This window comes from Hemicordylus capensis, chromosome 10 (genome assembly GCF_027244095.1).
Source record: "Hemicordylus capensis ecotype Gifberg chromosome 10, rHemCap1.1.pri, whole genome shotgun sequence".
Taxonomy (NCBI): Eukaryota; Metazoa; Chordata; class Lepidosauria; order Squamata; family Cordylidae; genus Hemicordylus; species Hemicordylus capensis.
In genome coordinates, this window is record NC_069666.1 from 17767970 (window position 1) to 17793410 (window position 25441).

General features: G+C 47.5%; 1 protein-coding gene across 1 annotated transcript in view; it reads right to left on the minus strand.

The window, feature by feature from the left end:
- The window catches only part of INSYN1 (inhibitory synaptic factor 1), an 87795-nt gene that overhangs the window by 19982 nt on the left and 42372 nt on the right, over positions 1 to 25441 (minus strand). The window lies entirely within an intron of this gene.

Genomic DNA, 25441 nt, shown 5'->3' on the forward strand with positions numbered 1-25441 from the left:
ATCTGAATTCACACCATGCAGAAGCTGTGAAATTCATTAAATTTGAAGATTGCTTTGAATATTCATTTCAGCCCAAAGAACTGGTAAGGATAATTAACGATATGAAAATGAGCAGGATGGGCCAGGAATTGGCATCACTAGTTCCCATGAGAAATAAGATACACTCTTTTGCCTAGGGCCATTACTGTCAGGTGGTCTGTAATATGAAGCCATCTGAAGGGCAATTACATATGTTCCACTCACCATAGACATTGCTGATGAACAAGGGAGAGAAGTTTGGAGAATTAGGGACCAGCGGAAGTCCCTTTCAGGGAGGTGCAAACAGGTTCGATGTCAAACATGTTCAACGTCGAACTGGTTTGGTTTGACTGTTCAGCATCAAACCGAATCACGCCCTGCTCAATCCGACCTCGGACCGAACCTCCCCGGGGGTTTGCGAGTTAAAACAGCAACAACATTTTTTGACACTTACTCCCTCCAGGGGAGTTGTCTGAGGCAGCAGGAGGGGAGGGGTCCATGGAGGTTCCCCTCCTCCTGCCAGCCTCCCTTATCCCCCTACCAATTTTAATTTTAAAAAATTGCAACCCCCCTGGACCAAACTTAACTGGGGTGGGGGTTCGGGGACATTCTGGACTGAACCAGAACCAGTCCAGTTCGGGTCCAGTTTGGACTCTAACCAAACTGGACCAGCTGGTTCCATGCACACCCCTAGTCCCTTTCATGAGGTGAGGTGAGGCAGTTGCCTCAGGGGGTAGACCAGTGGGGCTGCAGCTGGGTGGCAAGAAGCCCATGCTGCTGCCTTTGGAGTAGCTCTTCAGGATAGATCTGACCGCCAAGCTTTGCAGGGAGTGCCTCTCATATGCCTTGCAAAGCTTACAAGAAGCACAAGGAGAGAAGAGGAATTCTGCTAAACACAGAGGGACTTCCTTCTGAGCCAGCTAGGATTGTACGGTGCTGTAAGCCCGATACAACCTCTGATGTTCCCTGCTTTCACAATCCTACTTAACTGCATGGGGCCAAATGACATATTATGTAAGAATTCTGTAATAGAATCCCTTGTCCCTTCTTTAACTCAAACACAGTGGTGATGACTACTGGGAAAGGATGCCAACTTCCCAACATTTCACTGAGAAAAGAGGGACTTTTCTCAGTGAAGTTGCATGCCATACAATGAGTAGGCGAAGCGACATAGCAAAGTGACGTAGGCGGCATGGCGAAGCGACGTAGGAGGCACGGTGTACAAGGTGTAGGGGGTATGGCCCAGCACCTTGGGGGATGTGGCCATAGTTTTGATTACAAGTATACCACAAGTAGATAGCAGATATCTACTGGTGGTATATCGGAGAGGAGATATTGGAGATATTGGAGAAGAGAGCTGGTCTTGTGGTAGCAAGCATGACTTGTCCCCTTAAGCTAAGCAGGGTCTGCCCTGGTTGCATATGAATGGGAGACTTGATGTGTGAGCACTGGAAGATATTCCCTTTAGGGGATGGAACCACTCTGGGAAGAGCATCTAGGTTCCAGGTTCCCTCCCCGGCTTCTCCAAGATAGGGCTGAGAGAGACTCCTGCCTGCAACCTTGGAGAAGCCACTGCTGGTCTGTGTAGACAATACTGAGCTAGATGGACCTATGGACTGACTCAGTATATGGCAGCTGCCTAGATCAGTGTTTCTCAACCACCGGTCCCTGGACCACTGCCGGTCCCCGAAGGGTTGAGTGCCGGTCCCTGACTGAAATCTGAAATCAAGGCACTCACTTCCTCAATTTTGCACATGGCACGGAAGAGGAAGAGTATCACGGAGGCATGGGACCCTTCTTGTGCCTTGCCTCCACGTGCTGCTGAGATCTTCCTACAGCTATCTTATTCCCTATCTTTACAGCTTCAAACTGTATGCGATGTGGGGGCATGGAGGAAAAAGTATGGCAGTGGGCGCCACTTGAAGGGCTGCTGGTTCTTGCATGCTCATTGTTTGCAGCCAAAGGTTGGTTGATTGAAACCCAGCTGCCTGTTGTGATCGAGGCGCCTTGAGCGGGAACGCTGTTTCCCTCTTGCATCAGTGGGGCTTGCTTGTATGTTGTTTTCATTGGCCCCATGTAGCTTTTGAATTTTTCTAATGGCCCAACATCCCCTCTCCATTGAGTAATCACAAGCACCTCCACTCCAGACATACTGGAGACAAATTTGTTCACCCAGGCTTTTAGATTCAGGGGTTCTCAACCTTGGGTACCCAGACATTGCTGGACTTCTACTCCCATAATCCCCAGCCATAATGGCCAAATGCCATTGTTGTTGGGGGTTATGGGAGTTTAACTGAGGGACCCAAGGTTAAGAACCCCTAATATTCCATGTTTGCAAAAGATTCCAAATTTAATTATTTTAATGCTTATATTATTTTCATTCTAAACTGCCCAGAGATGCAAGTTTTGGGCAGTATAGAAGTCTGATAGATAGACAGATAGATAGATAGACAGACTTGAAACCCCTTTACTAACTGCTGGTCTAGGAAACTGCACATGAAGAATGTAGCGGTCCTTGAAACTCTGCACAAAGAATTTAGCGGTCCTTGACTCCAAAAAGTTTGAGAAACACTGGCCTAGATAATAAAATGCATGATGTGTGCATTCTTCCCAATGATCACAGCAGATGAGCCATCCCCATACCCCGCCCCCATTTAACAAATAAAAATAGGGATACACTTGGGAACAACTCTCTCTCATCCTAAGGCTCACTGCCCCAGCCCCCCAATGACACATTGCGGAGGACTGGATCCCATCCATCCGATGCCCTGCATTGCACAGAGGCGGCCAGTGAGGGGGGTGGCGAGAGGTACCTTGAAAGAAACATTACTGTCCGTACCAGCGGCACCCCGCCCAGCATCCCGCATACTGGCTGCACTAGTCCCTACTGCACTCATCTGGCCGCTGCGCATGAGTGACGGCCATTTGCGTGGCCAGCGACACTATGCTGAGCATGCAAATGGCCACCGCGCATTGCAGTAGGCAATGCAGCCACTGTGCGAGATGCTGGATGGGCTGCCACAGCTCCCGGTGCCTCTGGTATTGACAGTAACATTTTCCAAAGGTACCTCTTACTGACCCTCTTGTGCTGCTCTCACCTGCCGCCTCTCATATTGCCTATTTCTGAAGACTCTGGGGCGTGGGCAGAGCCCCGGAGAGTGACAATTCTAGCAACTGAAGTGACAAAACCTGACCAATGCTTGGGTCCCCAAGAGACACAAATGGGGACAAAACCCAATGATATACCAAGGGCACATTCCAGAGAGCAGAGGGTGTTCCTGATGTGGTGTTTTAAGGATATAGGGACAGCCGGAACCTATAAGGTTGCCATTTCTTTCAGAGCAGCCACAGGATTGGGGTTGCCATATTATGGGTCTCCAAATCTGGGCGCCTGAATTTGCAAATGATGTAAATGGGCTTGAAAATAATTGTGCATATGCAAATTAGCAGCTGCACTTTCCAGTTGACTTGTATTTGCTCTGGATATCTACGGACAATAGTTGGAGAAGATATCTTTGCCTGACCATTTCCCTTGACATATTAACAGCAGCAATAGAACAACAACAAGATGCACAGCTTTTTAATTAAGGCTGCAATTCTGTACACACTTATTTGAGAGGAGATCTGATTGAAACCAACGGTGCTTACTTCTAAGTAGGCATGCATTGAATATAAAGCCAAGAAAGCCTTTAAGCATTACAATACACAGCCTGGTGAGTGATTTTTTTTTTACTTCAAAAGCAAACTATCCTCTCAACTGCCCGACAGAGATTCCCTGCTGATAACAAACAAGGCAACATTCCTCAGGCGATTACTGTACTTGTGAAAGAGAAACCCTCCCAGCTAGCCTCCTGTGCTCTTCCTTTCTTAATCCAAGTCCAGCGGTTGAGCAGAATAGTGATTGCATGTTTTGCTCCATAACTCCGCTTCTACAAGGGCTAGAGCTTTTTTAAAAAATGAAAGCTGAAATCTGGGTGAATCCAGGAGACCTAAGCAATCCGGGTGAGATGCTTAAAATCCGGGTGATACCTGGTATTCCGCTAAACAGGATGCATATATAATGTTTCCCCCACCAGAATCCCTCCACCTGCTGTTTGCCATGGTCTGGATGGGAGAGCACAAATTTCTCTATTTCCCCCACCTCCCATGGGGACAAAACAATCAGGAAGTGTGTATGTGTGTGTGGTGGTGGTGTGTTCATTTAGAAAAACAGCATGAGGGAAAGGGTGAACCCCATCTCTATGCTGCTCCAAATAAGTTGGCCCGACATTTTAGTAAAAAATCTAGGTGCTTCAAATGGTAGATGTCCCATAGAACAAGAGGCAGGCTGCAAATGAAAAGGCACACCGTTGAAGGTGACTGTGGTAGCAACATTGCTAGGCAAGCCCTCTTCACCTCCTGCTGCCGTTTCAGCTTGCCTATAATTCTTACGCACTATATTTATGGTTGCCTGCCAGTGATCTGTTGTTATGATGATGATGATCACTTTCCAGTCAACATCCCTGGGACTAGATTTCTTGGCTGGTTAGTTATTGTCTCCATCTGCCATAAAGGCGGTCAAACTCTCAGCACTTTCCCCCCATTGCCCTCTGAGGAAGCCTGTGATTTGATATCAGTATATCATTCTTATTGATTCAGTGAAGACTGTGCACAGAGATGGTTTCCAATTCTTGCTTTCCTGAGCAGCATCCTCTTGAAGAGACTCATGGAAATGAGATCATGTTGACAGAGAGAGAATGGAGATTTTTGAGCCCCACCGGCTCGCCTCTCCTGCAAAACCATTTTGGCTTTTCAAGCAGTCCTGTTGATGCTCTCAAAACCTCAAGGGGTTGCTTGATCATTGGACAGGAACCCTCAAAAGACTTCAATGGGAGACAGGTTACTCTAGTTTGGTTTAGAATATTGATGAATGCATTTTCAGCAAAAGGTTCACAAAGCAATTTCTATGGTACAGGGGTGGTGGTGGAATGTTCCCTCTCCCAAACATGCTCACAAACTTGTAAAAAAGAAAAAAAGATACAAGGGAGATACCAACAAAAGACACTACACTGTAACAGCAAGGCTTTATCTTAAAATGAAATCCACAACCACACAATGGTATGCAACTGCAATTCATACAAGTAGCATGTACTGGTATAACCCACCCCTGTTCATTTTCCTTCTGCATGCACACACTTTGTTGCAGAGAATCTCATTCCATGAAACTGAGAAACCTACATATAATGGGAGACAATAATCAAACTGGGAATTTGACAGCAGGGCACAGCAGGGAAGCAACCTGCCTAGAGAGCAGGAGGCTGTTGGTTCAAATCCCCACTGGTGTGTTTCCCAGAATATGGGGAACTCCTATATTTCACATATATATGAAACTTCTATATATCACAGCAGTGATATAAGAAGGTGCTGAAAGGCATCATCTCATACTGCATGGGAGAAGAGGAGAGCTGGTCTTGTGGTAGCAAACATGACTTGTCCCCTTAGCTAAACAGGTTTGCATATGAATTGCATATGATTGCATATGAAAGGGGGACTAGAAGTTTGAACACTGAAGATATTCCCCTCAGGGGATGCAGCACCTTGGGCAGAAGGTTTCTGGAAGAGCAGAAGGTTTCAAGTTCCCTCCCTGGCTTCTCCAAGATAGGGCTGAGAGAGATTCCTGCCTGCAACCTTGGAGAAGCTGCTGCCAGTCTGTGAAGACAATACTGAACTAGATAGACCAATGGTCTGACTAAGTATATGGCAGCTTCCTATGTTCCTTCTATGTTCCTAAGGCAATGGTAACTCCCTCCTGCATTCTACCAAGAAAACCACATGGCTCTGTGGTAGCCAGGAGTTGGCACCGACTCAACAGCAGAATCTTTACTTTCCAATTGTGATTGATTGATTGATTAAGTGCCATCAAGTCAGTGTCGACTCTTAGCGACCACATAGAGAGATTCTCTCCAGGATGACCCATCTTCAACTTGGCCATTAAGGTCTCTCAGGGGTGCATTCATTGGTGTCGTAATTGAGTCCATCCACCTTGCTGCTGGTCATCTTATTCTTCTCTTTCCTTCAACTTTCCCCAGCATTATGGACTTCTCAATGGAGCTGGGTCTTTGCATAATGTATCCTTTGAGGACAGGGATCCCACCTGCCCTCTTGAGCCCAGCAGAAGATTGTCTCTGTAAATTGCTTATATATTCCATATTATCAGAAGGTTGTCATCTGTCCTAAGTCAGGGTTTCTTACCCCACTTTGGATTCTCTTGTGGTTTCTTTCTGGATACAAACATAACAGGGAGGCTCATATACACTGCTCTGAGCTTTTTGGTGGTTGGGATGAATATAGCAAACAAGGATAGTTTTGCATACTCTAGGAACATAGGAATCTGCCATATACTGAGTCAGACCATTGGTCTATCTGGTTCAGTATTGTCTTCACAGACTGGCAGTGGCTTCTCCAAGGTTGCAGGCAGGAATCTCTCTCAGCCCTATCTTGGAGAAGCCAGGGAGGGAACGTAAAACCTTCTGCTCTTCTCAGAGCAGCTCCATCCCCTGAAGTGAATAGCTTACAGTGCTCATACTTCTAGTCTCCCATTCAAATGCAACCAGGGCAGACACTGCTTAGCTAATGGACAAGTCATGTTTGCTACCACAAGACCAGTTCTCCTATCTATGCTGTAAGCTATTTTTTAAAAAAACCTTTATAGGTTGTAACATTTCATTTTTGCCTGCAAATGACAGGGAATATAACCAGTACTTTTGGGGATGTTGATGAACAGCAATTGCTCTGTTTTGCCGTTCACGAGACTTCTTGTGTATATATGAAGGATGCGTTTGTAGAGATGCAGGTGTGGGTCATCTGGCTTTGATGTATTACAGTTACCCAAGTATTCTAGGTCACAGGAGGCCCTGTGGCACAGATTCTTCATGTGATTGAGGGAACTAAGTTGGGGTGTGTTCACTCATGCCTGAAAAGGCAGAGTCCAAACTTCACCATTAAGCTACACCAGAAAAATGTGTCACTCCTCTAGGGATTTATTGACCGCAATCCTGCTTAACTCTGCATCTCTTTTACCTTCACTATCTTGGGTGGGGGGGAATAGATGTAGCGATTATCTGATTCCCCTTGCATTGATTATGGAGGATGTTGCCTTTGAGAAGGACACACTACTCAACTCTTTATGTCCAGAAGGAATAAGTCAATAACAGACCATTTTGGAGTACAATCCATGACTCTCTTAGCTGCCTCGAGGGAAACGGCAGTTAATCCTGCTCCCACATCAAAAATTATATTTGATACTTTTGCCCACTGTTCTAATTTTTGAAAAAAGCAAAGCAACGTACAATTTTTAAAAATCCCACAATAGTAAAAATGGCAAATACAAAATTAGCAACATCAGACTAATGCAGTTAAGGAAGCCCTAAAAACAATGGGGCAGCATCCAGATTACCCTCCTATTAGAATGTTTTGCATTGTGTGTGTGTGTTTTTTGCTTATCCTTGCCTCCCTTTGCTGCCCCTCCAAGTGGCCCTGAGGGCTGGGGAAGCCCCAGGAATACACTGGAGGTGGCAGAGGGGAAGGAGAGATGACCAGCAAAAATATTGCACATTCTAAGGAAGAGCCAGAGTCGTATAGGAGACAGAAAGGTGGTTCACATGACAGGGAGAGGAGAGCGGGTCTTGTGGTAGCAAGTGTGACTTGTTCCCTTAGCTAAGCAGGGTCTGCCCTGGTTGCATAGGGATGGGAGACTAGAAGTGTGAGCACTGGAAAAGATTCCCCTCAGGGGATGGAGCCGCTCTGGGAAGAGTAGAAGGTTCCAAGTTCCCTCCCTGGCAGCATCTCCAAGACAGGGCTGAGAGAGACTCCTGCCTGCAACCTTGGAGAAGCTGCTGCCTGTCTGTGAAGACAATACTGAGCTAGATGGACCAATGGTCTGACTCAGCATATGGCAGCTTCTTATGTTGCTATGCACAGGCTACCCGACTCCCAGGGGAACCCCCCAATGCCTTGCGCTCATTGCATGATGCACTGAGGGATTCCTGAAGGCCAGGGAAGTGAGTCCCAGCCTCCAGCTATCCACGTTGCACGAAGCATGGATTGTGTGGGTGCACTGAAGATTTGCCAGCTGATCATCTGGGGGCGGGGAGGTAGATGAAACTCTGCCTCCCCCCCCCGCTGCCCTCTTCGTCCCGGTGAGGATCGTGAGCATAGCCTTACACACACACAAGCTCATGGGTGATCTCATAACAACAACAAATGTTTATATACCACTTTTCAGAGAAAAAATAATCGATCAATCAATGGCTCATACACTTACATTCCTTAAGGAAAGTTGGCTTAAAAAGAGCTCTTGGAAGGGTGACCTCATTCTTCGCATTGAAAATATTGTACCCCTACCCAAGACAGAAATCGAAGGACATTAGTGGCTACTTTCCTCCTTCCTACACAGCCCTCCTGTATTTACTACTGCTCCCAAGGGGCTGCTGGTGGGAACCTGACAGGGCACCTGGTGCACCGTCTGGGCTTGCAGGCTCCTCTCATTGGCTATGCTTTGCCCAAGGCACGGTAAAGGCAGGGAGCGCAGAGGTCAAAGGACAGGAAGGAAAGAAAGTGCCTCTAGGTTTAGGCATTTGAGTGCGAGATCCATATGGTATCCCCTCCCCCAGGCCTGTCCTCATTGCAAACATGTCCAATCCTGGCACAAGACAGTTGGCCGCTTCCCACATTACATGCTGCAATGTCATCTGCCCTAATTCAGGAGTGTTCTCATATCCATATTAACAGAAAATGATCCAGTGTGCATCAGATGTGGATGAGCTCTGTAATTTTTCTAGAGTTTCCCTTTTAGCAGCTCCCCACGTGAGTTCTCAAAGCTCACAGCTGGCCCACTAATAAGGCACAGTGAGGCAGCTCCTTCAGGCAGTTGACTGGCAGGGGTGGCAAGTTAGCTGCCTCTGCTGGACTGCTGCCTTCGGCTGCCTGCTTCTTCTTTTAGTTGTGTGTGTGTGTTTTTCTCCCCTTTTCCTCTTATTTTTGTTGTTGTTTCAATTTATGTAAACTGCCTCGAGTCTATGGAAGTCAGGCGGTCAATAAATCTGCTAAATAAAATAAATAAATATATAAATAATGGACAGAATAATAATAATAATAGCAAAAACATTCATATATTTATAAAAAAAAAGCAATGACCATGTGGAGTACACAGTTAACAATCAATGGCGAGACACTTGGACAGGTTAGCATTAGAAGAGGCATTTTCCAAGGGGACTCACTATCCCCTCTGTTGTTTGTAATCGCCATGACCCCACTTTCACAAATACTAAACAAAACAGGCCTTGGATACCAAACATCTAAAACATCCAGTAAAATCAACCATCTGCTGTACATGGACGATCTGAATTTGTATGGAAAGTCCCAGTCAGAAATCGAATCACTGCTAAACACTGCCCGTATATTCAGTAGCGATATAGCAATGGAGTTTGAACTAGACAAGTGTGCTACATTAAGAATGAAAAGAGGAAAAATAAGAAAAACAGAAGGAATAGAACTGCCCAATGGAAGCAACATCAAGAACCTGGAAGAGAAAGAACATTACAAATACTTGGGCATTCTCCAGGCTGATAACATCGCACACACTGAAGTTAAAAGAAAAATTGGAAGTGAATACATCAGGAGAGTTAGAAAAATCCTCAAGTCCAAACTCAATGGCGGGAACACCATACAAGCCATAAACACCTGGGCTATACCTGTTATCAGATACACTGCAGGGATAATAGACTGGACCCAGGCAGACCCAGAGACGCTAGATCGTAAGACCAGGAAAATAATGACCATCAATCATGCTCCGCACCCCCGCAGTGATGTAGATAGGCTATAACTCCCTCGCAGCTCAGGTGGAAGAGGAATGCTCCAAGTCCATCAAACAGTAGAGGAGGAGCAAAGAGGCCTTGAAGAATATATCAAGGACAGTGAAGAAGATGCACTTCAAATGGTCAATAACGCGAAACTATTCAACACCAATGAAAGAAAGCAGGCCTACAAGAAAGAACAAGTCAAGAACCGAGCAGAAAAATGGAAAAATAAGCCACTGCATGGGTCAATATTTGCACAATATAAGTGGAAAATCAGACATCACCAAGACCTGGCAATGGCTTAAGAATGGTTACTTGAAGAAAGAAACAGAGGGTTTAATACTGGCTGTGCAAGAACAGGCACTAAGAACAAATGCAATAAGAGCAAAAGTAGAAAAATCCACAACAAACAGCAAGTGTCGCCTTTGTAAAGAAGCAGATGAAACAGTGGACCACCTAATCAGCTGTTGTAAAAAGATCGCACAGACTGACTACAAACAAAGGCATGACAAGGTAGCAGGGATGATACACTGGAACATCTGCAAAAATACAAGCTACCTGTTAGTGGTGTGCATCGGTCCGGATCTGTCCGGACCGGCAAGGGGGGGTGGCTACCTTTAAGGGTGGGGGGTAGAGCTTACCCCCTCCCGCCACGCTTCCCCCTCCGGCGCTGCTTTTAAAATCCGTTTTCGGGGCGGCATGCGCGCGTGTGACGTAGGCGATGCGCGCGCAGCGTTGACAGGCATGTGCGCGCCGTGCTGCGCGCATGCGTGTTAACTTTACAGCTGGTTCCGGGCAACGACGGGGACTGGGGCGGCAGGGAAGGACGCTGCCGCCCCGAAAACTGGGATTTTAAAAGCAGCGCCGGAGGGGGAAGCGTGGCGGGAGGGGTAAGTTCTACCCTCCCCACCCTTAAAGGTAGCCACTCCCGCAGTGCTGGACCGCCAGACCGGTCCATTTCCAAGCCGATTCGGAGGCCTCTAACATGGCCTCCGGACCGTTTCGTGCACACCACTACTACCTGTAGCCAAACATTGGTGGGACCATCAAATTGAAAAAGTGGCAGAAAATGAAGACGTAAAAATATTATGGGACTTCCGACTACAAACAGACAAACATCTGCCACACAATACACCAGATATCACTGTAGCCGAGAAGAAAGAAAAACAAGTGAAAATAATCGACATAGCAATACCAGGGGATAGCAGAATAGAAGAAAAAGAAATAGAAAAAATCACCAAATACAAAGATCTACAAATTGAAATTGAAAGGCTGTGGCAGAAAAAGACCAAAATAATCCCAGTGGTAATTAGCGCCCTGGGTGCAGTTCCAAAAGACCTTGAAGAGCACCTCAACACCAGAGGGGCTACAGAAATCACCATCAGCCAATTACAAAAAGCAGCTTTACTGGGAACAGCCTATATTCTGCGACGATATCTATAACAATTGACAATAAAATTCAGCCATCCCAGGTCCTTGGGAAGGACTCGATGTCTGGATAAAACAAACCAGTCAATAACACCTGTCTGTGTAAACAAGAAATAATAATAAACAAACTTTATTTGTTAGCCACCCCATAATGAATTATTCTCTGAGTGGCTCACAACAAAGGATTAAAACATGCAATAAAAGCACATTATTTATTTATTTATTAGATTTATATACCGCCCTTCCAAAATGGCTCAGGGTGGTTCACGTAGCACATTAAATCAGAACGGACAAAAAAAGTGGAAAAGTAAGTACACAATACAATACAAAGCAGCTCAAATACCCATTTTAAGATTAGTTAAAAATCAGATCAAATCTGAAAACCAGAATTTAAAAGGCCTGGGTGAACAAAAATGGTTTTTACCTGGCGTCTAAAAGAACAAAGTGATGAAACCAGGTAAATCTCACTGGGGAGGCTATTCCATAAATGGGGTACAAGCACCGAAAAGGCCCTCTCCCTGATGGTCGCCTGCCTCACCTCGTTTGGCAGAGGCACCCAGAGAAGGGCCTCCAAAGAGGATCTTAAGGTTTGGGTTGGGACATACGGGGCAAGGTGCTCTCTCAGATAACCCAGTCCCAAGCCATTTTCAAATCAAAATCAAAAATGGCAGAGGGGAAGGAGAGATAATCAGCAAAAATATTGCACATTCTAAGGAAGGGCCAGTGTTGTATAGGAGATAGAAAGATGGTTCACATGACAGGGAGAGGAGAGCTGGTCTTGTGGTAGCAAGCGTGGTAGCAAGCGTGACTTGTCCCCTTAGCTAAGCAGGGTGCATCCTGGTTGCATATGAATGGGAGACTAGAAGTGTGAGCACTGTAAGATATTCCCCTCAGGAGATGGAGCCGCTCTGGGAAGAGCAGAAGATTACGAGTTCCTTCCCTGGCATCTCCAAGATAGGGCTGAGAGAGATTCCTGCCTGCAACCTTGGAGAAGACACTGCTAGTCTGTGAAGACAATACTGAGCTAGATAGACCAATGGTCTGACTCAGTATATGGCAGCTTCCTCTGTTCCTGTCTCCAGGAGGGCCCACATTGTGCAGCCCTGGACTGGTGAGTTCTAAGGTGATCAGTACATATTAAAAGAATCACAGAAGCATACCGGTAAGAGGCTTATCGACATTAACATAAGGCAGCAAATCAGTTGATTGAAGGCTTGCAAGTCTGAGTGGGCAGAGCCTTTCAAGAAAACAGTTCCTGTCACCTGGAGAGTGACATCAGGTGCCAACTGAGCGGAGGCAGAGAGCTTTGGCTAAAATGTTTTCAATGAAGACCGTATCTAAGATAAAAGGAACTGGTCCCTTGAGCTGTGTTGGGATCCTGGGCATGCCTGTAATCTAACATGACATGATTATGTTGCCAAGCCAACTGCTCCCCAGCTTGGCAACAGGGGGCTGTTGCCCAGTCAGTGGTAGGAGAGCTGGTCTTGTGGTAGCAAGCATGACTTGTCCCCATAGCTAAGCAGGGTCTGCCCTGGTTGCATCTGAATGGGAGACTTGATGTGTGAGCACTGGAAGAGATTCCCCTCAGGGGATGAAGCCGCTCTGGGAAGAGCAGAAGGTTTCAAGTTCCCTCCCTGGCAGCATCTCCAAGATAGGGCTGAGAGACATCCCTGCCTGCAACCTTGGAGAAGCTGCTGCCAGTCTGTGAAGACAATATTGAGCTAGATAGACCAATGGTCTGACTCAGTATATGGCAGTTTCCTATGTTCCCATGTATCCACTCTTCAACCCTGGGCTGTATATCAGCAGCTTGCACACTGCTTACCATCACAACTAAATCTGAGGTATCAGCAGTGCCCATGTACCCTGGGATAAACTTAGTTGTCTCATTAGAGAGACCACTCGTCTTAAAAACAATGACGAAGGGATCCCAAAGGACACATATAGAGGGCTGCAAATTCTCAGTGAAGCTATTCCTGCAGGTTTCTGCTCCCCACTATTTTCCATGTTACCAAAGCCATTACAGTCACTAGGACCTGGAGATGGATGCCGTTTCCTAGAGACCTGGCAGCCGATATACAGGATATGCATTTAGAGACATGTGCACCATGTTTTCCTAAACAGGTGGGCCTCGTGATCAGCAGGATTCTGTTCTGCCCTGCAACCGAGGATAATGAAACCACGGATAAGAAGGCTCTGAGGATCTCCACACAAGCCGTGTGGGAAACTGGATGGGGTTTGGTGGGGAGAGAGACCCGCTCTTCCCACAGATGATTATACAGCCCTCCCCGGGCTGCCGGATCAGCCGCCCACATGATAACTGGCTCTGTCATGGAGTTGGTTGGGGCCGCGGGGATTGGGGGTCGCCTGACCCTTAGAAGTCCCAGAATGCCCCGCATGATTTCTGGGGAGCCCCCTGACATCAGGATGCTTGCTATAGCCTCCCATTTGGGGGGTCTCAGCGTGGGTTGCCAAAGCACACAGCCGTGCTGTGGTGACCCATGATCTGAAAAATGGGGTTAGTGGAGCCCCTTTTAATGGGGGGCGGTGGTGGTGCAATTAGGTGGCTAGCCACCGGAAGCTGCGCAGCTCCCAGAGGTTCATGCGCGTGGTGCAAACTGGGCTGGGCTCCCTTAGCCCAGTTTCTTCTGTGCATGTGAATAGCTTCTTTGAGTCAATGGGAATTTGGGGGTTAGGTTCCTGGAGAGCCAAAGGGAAAAAAGAGGGAGGCAGAAATAGGAGCAAAAGTATATGGTAGAGAGTATCTACCATACTCTCCAGGCCTCCAGCTGTCCAGCAGTGACACCCCCCCCCCAATTACAGGTTCTAGTTGTTGGAAAGTTAAAGGACTTTGAGCTGTCTCTTTGCCTCAGACAGTGGAGGACAGACTAGTAAGTCAGAGGGCTAGAGGGTCAAGACATTGGTCATCACTTCTCCACTGCTCTGATGCTATCCCTTTGATGTGTAGATTGCTAATCTCAGGGGATTCAAACTTCCTTCCTCCTTCTCTCTCTTCTCACCTGCCCGCCTACCTTGCAACATGGCAAGTTTCTCTCCCTGCACCATATGTGCAGAGAGGATGCAGAATCCATCTGCATCCAGCTAGATAGATAGATTAGAGATCCTAACTCCTCACTTTCCTATCTAGAATGGAGTTCCTTAATAAATGCCTTTTATATTGATTGGAAACTATGAATTGGCTCCAAGTTACTTTACTCTCAGCAAACACGCATGCCTAACTAAACTACCGCTGTGTTGTGCCTCTGTGCACTCTGCTATAATGAGAAAGGAATTCTCTCACCACAGAGAATTTCCAACACTAGTGACTTTGGTAACATGAAAAATAATGGGGAGCAGAAACCTGCAGGAATAGCTTCACTGAGAATTGGCCCAATTTGGCCAATTCTCTGTGAAAAAAATGTGGATTTTTAAAAAAAGAGCCACAAAATGACTCCTTTCAGGAAAATGGTGGCCAGAAATGACCTCAGGGATACACAGATTTCAACCTTTTAAAAAGCTATATATACACCGAGGTAGGGTCTCCACTGCCCGATGGTGGATACATGAAACGGCAGGTGTCAGGACCACGTGTGACAAGGTCCACCTCTACAGTATTTTGCAAACATGCCTTATATCAGGCAATTGGTCCATTTAGCCCATTACTGTCTGTTGTGACCGGCACTGTTTTCCCCAGGTCTTTCCTATCATATGCTCTCTGATCTAGCGGCAGCTTGGCAGCAAGCCTGATTACGGAGCCCGCCGCTTAACCCAGTTCTCGTGCCCAAAAACTGGGTTAAAAGATCATGTGTTGCCATGGCATGGCTCTGCGCCACAGTGACTCACGAGTACCCTCCGGACTGGGAGGCTACAACAAGCCTCCCGGCATCAGGATGCTCCCCACACGGCACCGCGCACTTGCAGAGTGCCTTCTGGAACTTCAGGAGGTCCCCAAACCCCGCCACCCCAACTGGCTCAGTGACCAAGCCAGAAATGGTCTAGGCAGCCAATCCGGCCACCCAAGGAGTGCTGCCCAAGGAGGTCAAACCCGCTCTCCTTGCAGACCCCATTTTGTCTCTCCACACGGATCATGTGTACAGCCTTACTGTCTTCTACTGAGTCAGACCACTGGTCCCCTGAAGTAGACAAGGGATGGAAGCGCATAGGAAACTGTCAGACCCTTGGTCTTTCTACCTCAGAATTGCCTACCCTGGTTGGTAGCAGCTCTCCAGGGATTCAGAGAGAAATCTCTCTCAGCCCTATTTGGAGATGCTCCCTGGAATTGAACCTGGGTCCTTCTGCACACAGAGCAGATGTCCTACCACTTAGCTACGGCTCCATCCCCTAAGGGGAAAATAGTGCTCAGATGTAGTAACCTCTCCAACTGCAACACAAGACATATTCTGGATGCAAAGGGGGAAATTTATGCTCACTCCCACAAGATCATCTCTCCTCCCAGCCTTGTAGGTATGCCTGAGGTGACCACCTCACCCTGCCTCATGGAAGGGCCACCCCTTATTGCCATGAACCCCCCCCCCAATTCTGAGTTTCACTTGGATTTTAAGCATCTCACCCAGACTGCTTAGCCCACACAGATTCACCTGGATTTCAGCTCTCATTTTGATAAAAAGCTAAGCTCTAGCCCTTGTAGAAGTGGAGTTATGGAGCAAAACGTGGACTCACTATTCTGCTCAAAAATGATTTTCAAGCCAATTTGCATAATAGGCAAGTTAGGCTCCAGGATTTAGAAAGCCAGAATATGGCAACCAGAATATGGCAACTGTGCCAGAATATGGCAGAATATGGCAACTGTGTGTTCTTTAAAACACACAGAAGTTACCTCTTTTACTAACTCAGCCTGCATGGCCCAAAGCATTACTTAACTCCTCCATTGCATGTCTTCACCTTCTGATTTGCAGTGACATCCAAGGATTAGTATCCTTATGAAAGGGAAACATGGCTCTAATCTATTTGTGGAGCTTGTCTTGTAATCCTTTCTGCTTCTTTTCTTTTAACCACCCCCTCGCCCCCTGAAGGAACTAGAAAACAAAAACAGGTGTATGGTTGCCGCAAAAAAACTGGATTTAAATATAAAGTAGGATTTCGCTTTTGCATTTACTAGGACAAACTGGCCAAGTCACTTAGCAAAGAACTTACTGGACTAGAAAGACTTACAGTGTGTGTGTGTGTGTGTGTGTGTGTGTGTGTGTGTGTGTGTGTGTGTGTAACAGTATTATCACTGCAATCAGCAACATCACATTGCCGTCTTCCAAGAATTTGGAATGGGCTACGCATTAAATATAAAACCACACTAGACCATACATGTAACAAATATTTTAGTACAGGGATTCCCAACAAGGGGTACTAGTATCCCTAGGCAGTGTTCTCTGTAACACGGTTCCCAGATGTTGTTGACTACACCTCCCTTAAACCCTAGCCAAAGGCCATTGCAGCTAGGGATGTTGGGAGTCATAGTCAACAACTTCTGGGAATCCTTGTTACACGCAACACTGTCCCTAGGTATACTAAGGGCTCCCAGGAGGTACTTTGAGTCCTCTTGCATCTCTATGCTGCAGCCATACTGTTTTTCCCCATTTGAGGACCCCTGGCTTGAAGCTGACAGATCCTCAGTGATAGATTCACTGCAGAAAGGGAGCGTCTTCACCAGTGTTCCCTCTAACAGGTATTTCCAGCTGTGTTTGCCTACAACTCCCAGAATTCCCAGCTGCAATGGCTTTTGCTTGGGAATTCTGGGAGTTGTGGTCAACAACATCTGGGCATCTCTGTTAGAGGGAACACTGGTCTTCACCCTCCTCTGCTGCTGCTTAGCTATGTCCTGCCCTTAGCCTGACATATCTCCCTGTTATTGCAACTGGGAAGGTAAACTATTTTTGTAGCCAAACAAGCCATGAGTGGTTCATATTTGTTTCAGCACTGGAGAATCAAAACCTCCCGTCAAATCAAAAACCACCACCTCAACCAAAGAACTGGCATACAAATAGGACAATTTTCCAAATGCCTGACTACCTTCAGTGCTTAAAATTGGGATATTGGCACCTGCAATTACCAATCACCCCCCTTTACTGACACATTCATCTCCACTTATCTAGCTCATAAGCAATCGAAGCAGCATATTTCTCTTGAGTTCTGCTGAAGGTGCATGATGGGTGCAATGAGTATATCCACTCTAATCCAAACTGAGATGTTGATTAAACTGGAACCGGTACAGAGAAGGGCATCAGAGATGCAGAGGGCCGCGATGTGGCAGGCGGCGGCGGCGGCGGCGGGTTGCCCGCCGAGTGGCGGCGGATCACCCGCCGCACCGAGTGCGGCGGTGGCTGGTGTGGTGGCTGGCCTGGCGGCGATGGGATGGCCTCCTCAGTGTAGCAGCCGAGCGGCGGTGCGGAGTGCAGGCAGCGACGCTGAGCCTGCCTTCTGGCCCGGCGTCGCTTCTGCGCAGGCGCGCCTGGCGCACCTGCGCAGTTGGGAAGCAACGCTGGCTTGGCGTCGGCGTCCCAACTGCGCAGGCGCGCCAGGCGCGCCTGTGCAGAAGCAATGCTGGGCCAGAAGGCAGGCTCGGCGTCGCTGCCTGCACTCCGCGCCGCCGCTTGGCCGCTACACTGAGGAGGCCATCCTATCGCCGCCAGGCCAGCCACCGCCGCACTCGGCGCGGCGGGCGACCCGCCGCCGAATTGCTGCCCGCATGCCCGCCAGGGGGGGCGGTGGGGGGAAGCCACTTTTTGGCGCCCCCCACGTGACCCGCCGGGGTGCCGCCCGGGGCACGTGCCCCCCCCGCCCCCCTATAGTTACGCCCCTGGAGAGCACATTATTGCAGCATTCAAAGCAAGACTTGAATGTGAGAAACTTTGGTTATCCCACCATGCAACATTCAATTTGTAAGGAAGAACAATTCACAAATGAAAACATTAGCTGGGGTGTGTGTGTGTGTGCAATAATCAAAAGAGCTGTTATTAAGGGAAAAACACGAAAACATGAAGCTGGTTTTAAATGCCACATCAGAAGCTCAGCATAAATATATACCCCAATTAAAACTTGGGGAGTGAGGAGTGGGGAGTACGATAGCAGCACTGCTAAAGCAGATATTAAAAGTAAAAAGGCTTATTTTATAAAGAGGGAATTGTAATCCAACTGAGTGGAACCAAAGAGGGAGCGGATTCTGGCATGTTAATTATAAGAACCTAATAAGGCAGGAAAAGAAGAATTTTGTGGCGCAGCTAGATAGAGACATAACACACAACAATATGAATGGCCATGCATTCAGAACAGGGTGCTTGCCAGAGACTGAGAGAACGTTGCACTGTCAAGGGGGAAGGAGAGCAATTAAGCCTGATAGAAGTATTGCAGCAGAGAGGAGAGCTGGTCTGGTGGGAGCAAGCATGAATTGTCCTCTTTGCTAAGCAGAGTCTGCACTGGTTTGCATTTGAATGGGAGGCTACATGTGTGAGTACTGTAAGGCAGTGTACATTCTTCATGCACAGTGTCCCGGACCAGCAGTTAGTAAAGGGATTGCCCCCCTCACCGCCACCCCCAGGCACCACCCCCTCAGAAACCAATTTCGGGCCAGCAGGAGCTTTCTGGAGACCATTTCCAGGCAGCCCTCACTGCTGGATAACGTTCATCTCGAGGAAGCGAAATGAACGTTATCCAGGCGCAAAGGCGGGCTGCCTAGAAATGAGCTCTGGAGAGGTCCCAGCGGCAGCAGTCCCCACTGGCCTGATTCTGATTTTTTTTTGGGGGGGGGAGGGGGTGATTTGTATTAGTGATGTCTCACAGACCAGTACCCAACACCTCATGGACCAGCACTGGTCCACGGAACAGCAGTTGAGAAACACTGCTGTAAGGTATTCTGCTTAGGAGATGAGGCCGTTCTGGGAAGATCATCTGCATGCTTACAGTATGTGTGGAAGATTTCAAGTTCCTTCCCTGGCATCTCCAAGATAGGGCTGAGAGAGACTCCTGTCTGCAACCTTGGAGAAGTTGCTGCCAGTCTGTGTAGACAATACTGAGCTAGATGGACCAATGGTCTGACTCAGCCTATGGCATCTTCCGATGTTCCTCCTTCCAAATGGCCATTGAATGCATTGAATTTGCATGGCCATTTCAAATTCCCAACAGCCAATTCCATGCTTTCCTATGGCCCTTTGGAAGGAACCAGGGCTTTTCAGCGGGCATTCCCTGTCGTTCATTTCAGTACATTCTCTAGGGCATCTGCTATGCATGCAGAAGGTTCCAGGTTCCCTCCATGGCAGCATCTCCAAGATAGGGCCAAGAGAGACTCCTGCCTGCAACCTTGAAGAAGCCACTGTGCAGTCAATTCAGAGCTAGATGGACCAAGGGCAGAGGTGTAACGAGGGCGGGGGGAAGGCCAGGCACGTGCCCTGGGCACCATTGCAGGGGGGCGCAAAATGCCTTCCATGCCCTGCCCCCACCCCTACCCAACACAATTAAATTTTTTTAAAAAAATTTTTTTTAATTCCCCCCCTCTTCATTCCCGCGGGCACCCGCACGCCCACTGCTGCTCATCGCTGCCATGGCTGACCCACCCGCAACCCCCCACCAGGCAGGACTCTCTCTGAGTCTGGGAGCAGGCGGGCTGGCGCTCTCCCATTGGCTGCGGTCTGGAGCATGTGCATGGTGCCCCGGTCCGAGCTGCTGGGGACCGCCCCCAGCGAGTACTTGCCATTTATTTCAGGCAGCGTTTGCAGCCTGAAAGCTCTATTCCCCTTTCTCTCCTTCCAGAGAGGGAGAGAAAGGAAGAATAGATGCTTCTAGGAAGCAAGCCCTGCCTGAAACGATGCAGAAGAGCTTCCTCAGGCTCTTCGGAGCTCAAGGCCACGCTCCTTTGCGCACGTGGCCACGCCTCTTTGTGACATCACAGAGGGGCGTGGCCTCGGGTTCTGAAGAGCCTGAGAAAGCTCTTCTGCATCATTTCAGGCAGGGCTTGCTTCCTGGAAGCATCTATTCTTCCTTTCTCTCCCTCTCTGGAGGGAGAGAAAGGGGGAATAGACACTTTCAGACTGCAAACATCTGACAATAAGCCAGTTTTCATTTTTCTGTGGTTTTTCTCCCCCAACAGGCAAGCTCCCTCCCACATCAGAGTATTTCCTCTTTACCCTCAACACGTGTGTGATTTTGATTTTACTGCTGAGAAGCCTTCTGTGTTCTCAGCCTCATTTTTCTTGGTATCGCATGTAAAACTATAAAAGAACAAGAACAGAAAACACACTAAGCTTCAAAAGTATTAATCCTCTATAAAGCACTTACAACAATTAATCCAAAGCAGGGTAAGGCATAGCCTTTTTTAACTCACTGAATATTTTATTTAGAAACCCCTGTTATTGTAGATTCTATGCATTCAATTAAAGTGATTACAACAGAAGATCTTCTCTCTCACACACTGTGTGGTTTAGAGAAAATAAGAACACACCACAATGCCTTTTTCTTTTTTCTACAAACAGCAGCAACACATGAAAACAGGTTTCCTGAAAGATGGGTGTCAGATGTTTGGACGGGGGGGGGCGCAATTTCAGTGCTTGCCCTAGGTGCCATTATCCCTAGTTATGCCCCGACCAAGGGTCTGACTCAGTTGAAGGTAGCCTCCTAGGTCCCCAAATGAAGGAACCTCCCACATGCCACCCACCCTAGCAAGGGTGACAATCCATTAGGAATTCCCACAAAGAACAGGCACTGGTCAACAAAGCGCACTGGCACAAGCAGTGCAGGATGGTCCCACAAAGACTGCACCATCTGTGCTAACTAAATAATTTGAATCAATCAATCAATCAATCAATCAATCAATCAATCAATTATTCTATACTGCCCTTTGTCCTAGGGCCCAGAGCAGTTAACCACCAGCTAAAAACAATCATAACACTTAAATAAAGACAACAGGGAAAGAAAACAAGCCCAGCTACATCCTAAAAAGAGCATCGGGGGCCACTCATTGCCTCAAAACCAGCAGTCTTCAATTTCTTCTGAAAAATTGGGAGAGAGGGAATCTCAGGGATCTCAACCATGAACATCCTGGGTCCAATCACAGAGAAAGCCCTGTCCCGTGTGCTCATAAGAACAGCCCTGCTGGATCAGGCCCAAGACCCATCTAGTCCAGCATCCTGTTTCGCACAGTGGCCCACCAGATGCCTCTGGGGAGCCCACAAGCAAGAGATAAGGGCATGCCCTCTCTCCTGCTGTTACTCCTCTGCAACTGGTACTCAGAGGCATCCTGCCTTTGAGGCTGGAGGTGGCCCACAGCCGGCCCTCCGACTAGCAGCCGTTGATAGAATTCTCATCCATGAATTTATCCAAACCCCTCTTAAAACCATCCAGGTTGTTGGCTGTCACCACATCTTGTGGCAGAGAATTTCACAAGCAGATTATGCGTTGTGTGAAAAAGTACTTCAGTTTGCTGGTCCTAAATTTCCTGGAAATCAGTTTCATGGGATGACCCCCAGTTCTAGTGTCATGGGAGAGGTAGAAGAATTTCTCTCTATCTACTTTCTCCACACCATGCATGATTGCTTGATAAGTGAGCCTCAGCAGGTGTCGGCAATTAGCAGAATGGAGTTTCATACAGTCTCTGCAAAGAATTGTGGGCAGGGCCTTTTCAAGGCTCTGAGAGGTAAGGGGGCAGAATGTGCATTTGAGGCACCCCCACTTTCTTCTCTCTGGCTGGCATATTGCATGACATTATGCATGTGGTGGGAAATTGGTATAGCTGCACAAGTTCAAAAATGGTGCAGAGCTGAGCAACGGTGGAGGTATTATATATAACGGCCACCCTGTTATATGATTTATAATGGCCAAAACATGTAAAACAGCGCTTGTAGAACAGTGTTATTGTGAAACAGCACTCTTGTGCAATGGTGCTCTTGCACAATGGCACATGTGGTGCATTTCCAGGGTGCATAACACTGCACATTATCTCAGCCATTGCACCCCATGTTAATGCAATAACCCCAAATACGGGGGGGGGGACCTCTTGACCCTCAGGTTATATACTGATTATTTTTACTGCCTTGATCTGATCATTACAAATACTGAGTTTGGATCAGCCCCCTCCGTGTGTGGGGCCCAGGGCAATTGCCTCCCTCATCCCCCACAAAGACACTGATCGTGGGTATCGGGTACAGTGTTTAGTAGGCCTACAGAAAAACAAGAATGAGCACTGGCAGTCTATCTTTAAAATAAGACCACCCCATTCATCCAATAGCCACCTAATGGTGCAGCGGGGAAGTAACTTGCCGGTTCAAATCCCCACTGGTATGTTTCCCAGACTATGGGAAAGTCTAATATCTATGGGGGTCTAACATCTGCCTGAGGGCTGACGGTCTGCAGCTCTAACCAAAAGCAAACTGGGAATCAGCACAACACTCAAAGCCAAGCAGGAGTCTCTCCCAGCCTCATCATGGAGAAGCCAGGGAGAGAACTTGAAACTTTCTGCCTGCAAGCAGGCAGATGCTCTTCCCAGAGCAGGCCTATCCTTTAAGGGGAATACCAGACAATGCTCACATGTAGTCTCCCATTCAAATGCAAACTTAGCAAAGGACACAATTCATGTTTGCTAGCACAAGACCAGCCATGCAGCGGGGGGGGGGGGGGAGGGGGGGACTTGCCTAGCAAGTCTGAGGTTGCTGGTTAGAATCCCCGCTGGTATGTTTCTCAGACTATGGGAAACACCTATATTGGGCAGCAGCGATATAGGAAGATGCTGAAAGGCATCATCTCATACTGGTAAACTCCTCCTCTGTTCTACCAAAGACAACCACAGGGCCCTGTGGTCGCCAGGAGTCGACACCAACTTGACAGCACACTTTACTAGGGTTGTGCATTTTGGTTTTTTTCTGTTTTATTTTGGCCTGAATCCAAAACACCCCCATTTTGTTCTTTGTTCGAAATTGCAAAATCTGAATCTGAAATGTTTTGTATTTTAATAAATGGCCAAATGGCATAACTAGTGGGTGGGTCTGGTAGTGCCTAATGGGTGGAAGCTACCAGCCAAATTTCAGAGGAATTGGGGAAGGGGCTGATTTTTAGTGAATTTTTTAATTTTAAGATTTTTCCCTTAGGGAATAATGGAGGTTCCAGCAAAAATATAGCTTCACGCCAGGGGGAAAGGGGTGGCCCAGAGCAGACTAGGGTGGGTGGTAGTGCTCAGTGGGGGCAAGGAAGCTACCACAATTTTTTCAAAGGAACTGGGCAAAAAACTGATGTTTGATGATTTTTTGAAGTTCACGCATCTTTAAGGTTTTCCCCCATAGGGAATAATGGAGGTTTCAGTAGCCCCATAACTCCAACTGGGGGGCACTGGGGTGGCCCAGAGTGAGTAGTGGTGTAGTGCACATAGGGTGCCAACCACCCCACAAGCCCGTGGGGTTCAGGGTGTGGTTGTTTCTGAGGTGTTCTGTATGTAGATTCTCCGGTAGCATATGAGAGAGGATTCATGGTTTGTCATTGAAAATCTCATATACTGCCAGAGAAACTACACTCAGAACACCTCAGAAACAACCAAAACCAGTACCCCATGGGTTAGCAGCTCATGGGGGTGGTTGGCATCCTCTGTGCAGTAAACCACCACTGTGCAGTAAAGCCACCCCAGCACCCCCCCCCCAGTATAGTCGTGGGGCTGCTGTAACCTCTATTTTCCCGTATGTATGTTTGTATGTATGTATGTATGTATGTATGTATGTATTTGTTTATTTCGGCCCAAGGCCAGCATACATTGTTCCCTATGGGATAAAACCTTAAAGACACGTAACCTTCAGAAATCAATTTTAAAAAGGCCTTTGGCTAACTCCTTTGCAATCTGGGTGGTGGGCAGGCACCCCTTGGTGTGCTAATGCCCAACCCACTACTCTTCCCCCCTTTCTGCCCCAAATCTGCAACAAAGACACGCAAATGTCATCAACCCCTCACTCCTCCAAGCCCATGCTCCGCTGCTGCAACCCCCAAGCCTATGCTCCACTACTGCAACCCCCAAGCCCACGCTCCACTGCTGCAAACCCCAAGCCCACGCTCCACTGCTGCAGACTACGGCCAACAGCAGCATCAAGTGTGCCCTGCCCTCCCTCCTCCATCAAGCAAGCATTTCTCATCCAGACATTTTTTTCAACACATCATCAACAACAGCAGAGCTTTACAAAGAACCAGGTTTCCAAAACAAGACCACACAGATGCAGCAGAACAACAAACCATCCTAGGCAGACAGGCAGGCATTTGAATTGCATTATATATAAGCAGGCTTGCATGCTGGCCTCAGGCTGGCAGCAAGGCAAGCATGGCATCATGGAAACTTGAGTTTAGACATGCAATGCAAAACTAGTTCATTCTCTCTCTTGAATGAGGGAGTCAGAAAGGCAGAACTTAGAAGCGACTGAGTAACTAACTTGTTGAATGAACAACTGAACCAAACTACCCCCCCCTCAAAGCAATCAGCCCAGACAGAGTGCAAACAGGACATTGTTTGTTAGAGCTGGCAATGGTTAATCAGAATTTCTTAGCACACAATTGTTTTACAATACAACACTTTCCAAAGTAAATGAGCTTCCTCAGGGATGCTGTGCCTGCTTTTTGTATATCTTATCTTCTGCTAATCTTCTTGACAAACACTCACTGCCTCCTAGTTGCTGCTTTTCCTGAAGAACAAAACTTTGGCTCCGAAATGGGGTCATTTCGATTTGTATACCAAAAAAAAAAAATGTTTTTAATTTGTTCATTTCAATTTATATACAAAATGTCTGAAAATGCCATTTTCAGACACAAAACGTTTTGTTGCCAAATCAAAATTCACAAGCGTACACTTTACCCCACCACCTCACACTTTGCTCTTAGTTAGCTTCCTTCCCTAGCATCTCCAGCCACAGTGGCCAATAACCAGGGATGATAAGAGTTGTAGGCCAACATATGCAGAAGGCCTGAAGTTGAGTGTCCCTACACTTTGCACAAGAGTAGAGTGTTCAAAGTGGGTCCAGACACCCTGCCCCACCGCATCACTCACCTTCCCCTCAGGGCTGCTCACATTTACAAAGGCATTCACCTGAAAAGGCAAATGCTGTAACCACGATCAGAAGACAGAGAAATGCCTGCCATCACGGTTACAGTGTCCGCCTCTTCAGATGAACACCGCTGTAACAGAGAGCTGGGGG